At 44.9% G+C, this 4,713-nt stretch overlaps 1 pseudogene; it reads left to right on the forward strand.

Moving 5' to 3' along the window:
- The first annotated feature begins 1,716 nt into the window (after positions 1–1,716).
- On the forward strand, positions 1,717–3,103 carry LOC101589682 (annotated as a pseudogene).
- The last annotated feature ends 1,610 nt before the right edge of the window (positions 3,104–4,713 follow it).

Genomic DNA, 4,713 nt, shown 5'->3' on the forward strand with positions numbered 1-4,713 from the left:
TTTCTATATACTCACCACCAATGAGAAATAAAAATTCAGGTATTTACCCAAGAGAAATAAAAATTTATTATATGCCAATAATTGTACTTAAATGTTTATTCTTCCCTCATTCATATTCATCAAAAATCTGGAAGCAACACAAAGTTTTTTCAACTGGTAACTGCTTAACTAAACTCTGTTAAATATTCCAACAATGATCTAGTGTTAAAAAAAAAAACTCTTCATACATGTGACAACATGGAAAATCAGATATATTACTGTACCTGAAGGGAGCCAACAAAAATGCCATGCATATCATGGTTGCATTTCAATAACACCTTACTAAAGGGACAACCAGAAACCCAGAAACAGTGGGCAGTTCCCAGGGGCTGGGCATGTGTGGAAGGTACTTTGGGGTTGTGTTTGTTTATTGTTTGCTTTATCTCTCATTCTTATCATTTATGTGTTGTAAGAAGACTGCAATTTACTCTCCTAGCAATTGTGAAGTAGAGTGTGCTGTAACCAACAGTAGCCACCAAGTTGGGTAGGGTTTTTGACCACAAAGGGTACAAGGGAACACTGGGAAAGGGTAAACTGTTTCATATCTTAATGGTGAACTGTTCCAAATCTGAAATGTGGTTGTGGTTACACAACCATAAACATTTGTCAAAATTCATAAAACAGTTCCCTAATGTAACCAAATTTTGCTGCATGTTTCTTACCATCTTAAAATTAGAGTTTTAATTAGTTAACAGTAAATTGTTGGTTCTCAAATCAAATACCAAAGAAGGTATCCTTTTAACAAGTATTTACTGAGTGCCTACTATGTGACAAATCTGGTTCTAAATGTTTAAAACTTGGTAACAAACATGAAGAAATGTTCCCCTTATGGAATATATATTCTATCAGGAGAGGCAGTGAATAAAAAATATGATCAGTAAGTTAAGACAGAAAACAACACTTCTATAGATGTTGCCATGTTCAAATCTAGGTGTGTGAAAACACAAATCCTTGGTCACTCTAGTGATCAAAGGTCCTGACCAGAGTCTGCATTTGTCGCATAGCCACAGGAGATTGTGATACTGCCAGAAGGCTGCCCGTTGTGTGATATTAGGCAGGATGATAGAATACTGTGAACCAAAGATAAAGAAAGGTCAGGAAGGGAGATGGAGAAGTGCAGATTGCAGCTCTTAGTAGTAGGCCTGATTGAGCAGCTGGCTTTGGGGCAGAGACATGGAGGAGGGGTAGGAGCTAACTACAGATGCCGAGGCAGACATTGCTGGCCGAATGAACAGCCTGTGCTGAGGCACTGCTTGATGGGACATGCTTATTTTCCTAAGGTCAGAGAGGAAGCTAATACGTCAAGGATAGAAAGGTAAGGGTAGGAGTAGTGAGAGCTGTGTTCAGAAGGATGATTACAGGGGAGAAGGAAGAGCAAGTTAACAACTTTCACTTTTGCTCCAAGTAAAACATATATGCGCTGGAGAATTCTAAAGAGAAAGTGATGTGTCATAAAAAAAGAAAGAAAGTGACTCATGTCATAAAAGTACCTTTGTGACTCCTGTGCTAAGAGTAGACATGAATGAAAGCAAACTGATCCTATAGAAATTTTCCGAGGAAACCATAGGAGAAATGATTTGGCTGTACCAAAGTGCTAGAAAAGGCAGTGGAAGAAAATGATTTTTAAAAAAATCTTTCGCTGCTCCTAAGGTCCCCACCTCCTGTCGAGGGGGTATAACTCAGATCGCAGACGGCCACCCTCCGCGACCCGAACTTGAGTCCTGGTCTCTCGCTTTCCTTCCCGGGCAGCATGAGTGTCACCACCCGCTCCACCACCTTCTCCACCAACTACCGGTCCCTGGGCTCTGTCCGGGCCCCCAGCCAACGGGCTGGACGGGCCAGCAGTGCTGCCAGCGTCTATGCCGGTGCCGGGGGCTCGGGCTCCCAGGTCTCCATGTCTCGCTCCACCATCCTCCGGGGCGACATAGCGTCCGCGGGCCTGGCCGCGGGAGTGGCCGGGGGTCTGGCCAGCATGGGCAGCATCCAGACTGAGAAGGAGACTATGCAGGACCTGAACGACCGCCTGGCCTCCTACCTGGAGAGAGTGAGGAGCCTGGAGACGGAAAATCGGAGGCTGGAAAGCAAGATCCGGGAGCACCTGGAGAAGAAGGGGTCCCCGGTCAGAGACTGGGGCCATTACTTCAAGACTATCGAGGAGCTGAAGGCACAGATCTTCGCGAATTCTGTGGACAATGCCCGCATCGTCCTGCAGATTGACAATGCTCATCTTGCTGCTGACGACTTTAGAGTCAAGTATGAGACGGAGCTGGCCATTCCTCAGTCTGTGGAGAATGACATCCACGGGCTTCTCAAGGTCATCGATGACACCAATATCACTCGGCTGCAGCTGGAGACAGAAATCGAGACTCTGAAGGAGGAGCTGATATTCATGAAGAAGAACCATGAGGATGAAGTGAGAGGCCTTCAAGCCCAGATTGCTGGCTCTGGGTTGACTGTGGAGGTGGATGCGCCTAAATCTCAGGATCTCGGCAAGATCGTGGCAGACATTAGGGCTCAGTATGATGCGCTGGCTCAGAAGAACCGAGAAGAGCTGGACAAGTACTGGTCCCAGCAGATTGAGGAGAGCACCACAGTAGTCACTTCACAGTCTGCTGAGGTTGGAGCTGCTGAGACGACACTCACAGAGCTGAAGCGCACGGCCCAGTCATTGGAGATTGACCTGGAATCCATGAGAAATCTGAAGATTGGCCTGGAGAACAGCCTGAGAGATGTGGAGGCCCGCTACGCTATGCAGATGGAGCAACTCAATGGGGTCCTGCTGCACCTGGAGTCTGAGCTGGCACAGACTCGAACAGAGGGGCAGCGCCAGGCCCAGGAGTACGAGGCCCTGCTGAACATCAAGGTCAAGCTGGAGGCTGAGATCGCCACGTACCGCCGCCTGCTGGAAGATGGGGAGGATTTCAATCTCGGTGATGCCCTGGACAGCAGCAGTGCCTCGGTGCAAACCATCCAGAGAACCACCACCCGCAAAATTGTGGACGGAAAATTAGTGTCTGAGACAAATGATACCAAAGTGTTGAGACACTAAAGCAACAGAAGTGGGGTGCCCTTGGGAAATAACTAACAAATAAAAATTCAGAGATTACTGGACAAAAAAAAAATCTTTCATTTATTTATGTATTTATTTACTTATTTAGTATAGGGTCTTACTACACAGCTGGACTTGTAGTGATCCTCCTGTCTCAGCCTCCCTAACATTGGTATAACAGGCATGTGCCACCATGCCCAATTTCAGTTGCCAGCTCTGAGCTGGACTGCAAAGGCACATGGTCCCAGGGATAGAGCTCTTGTGCTTGCCAGGCAGGGACTTAGACCCCTGAGCTTCTCCCTGGACCAATAATTGAGTTTTGAATCTAAATTTAAGATGAAGCCAACAGGGTCCTTGATGGTTGGATGCTGCTTAGTAAAAAGAAGTAGTTAGGAGTGACTCCAAAATCTCAGACCTGAGGAGAAAGGCCATCTTTTTTCCCATTAAGATTAGGGAAAAGAGAGACAATTTTATTTATTGCTATTCAATATAGATCTCAGAGTCCTAGCCTTTGCAATTTTACAAGAAAAAGAAATAAAAACCATTCTGAGAAGAAAAAAAAAATTTTTTGTTCAGGAGTCATAGGACCTTATATTTAGAAAAATTAAGATTTTATACAAAAAGATAGAAGTAATAAATAAGATTAGCAGAGATACAGATGTAGAAAGCCTTTCCAAGGCCTCATCATGACCCAGAAAGTTTATATTTGTAATGCCATGGAAGAGTTATTGGAATTCTGGTGAGTTAATTCCAATCTACCACTTCCAGTGTAATCCACTGGAAGAATAAAGACACTAAGGCGTATTTATAGTTATGGGAAGCCAAGAAGTACTAAGTCCAGTCATGAAGATAGTTATCTGCAACAAATGCCTTGACCCAGGGCAGAACCTGTGTTTTATTAATTCATGAAGAAAGGAGTGGTTTAGGATGAGAGACTGTCAAACTGATGGGAAACAGGTGAGTGCCGTGAGCCTGGCTAGGCAAGAGGCCCGAAATCACCTCTGCAATGTGCACATAGAAAGCTCTGTAGAAAGAGGTAATGTGCATCACACAACTGAGATAGTATCTAAAGTTTTGAGATCCGTGCTTCAGCTCTAATGTGTAATCTCTCAAGCCCCAGGAAGTCCTCGCTTCTATCTCAAGGTTTGATGTTCAATCCTAGTACACAGCATGGAGCACTGGCTCTTCATCCCTCCTTTTCATGGGTCACACAAGGAAACAAATGGGGATCCAGAGAATCACTGCTTGCTGTCTTAAAAGACTACCATCAGCATCCCTGCTGGATGAATATCCATTGCCTAAAGGCAACTGAAGGGATAAGAAAAAGTCCTAGCCAGCTCTGTGCATGGAAATAGGGTCAGGCTCAGCCAAAATGGAGTCAACTGCTACTCCCTCAAAGAGTCAATCAGGTGGTCCTCCACAACAGAATGTATAAAAATTCAAAAAATAGTTGTTAGTTTCTATGTACTAGCAACGGAAAATACTTGGAAGAATCAACAATTGGTGCCCCTAGGAGTGCTGAGCCAGCCACCAAGACCGGGTGTGGTGGTACACACATGTAATCCCAGTGCCAGGGAGGCTGAAAACAGCAGAATCATTATGAGTCTGAGCTGCATAGTGAGACC

The sequence above is a fragment of the Octodon degus genome, unplaced genomic scaffold (assembly GCF_000260255.1).
Source record: "Octodon degus isolate 3935 unplaced genomic scaffold, OctDeg1.0 scaffold00060, whole genome shotgun sequence".
Taxonomy (NCBI): domain Eukaryota; kingdom Metazoa; phylum Chordata; class Mammalia; order Rodentia; family Octodontidae; genus Octodon; species Octodon degus.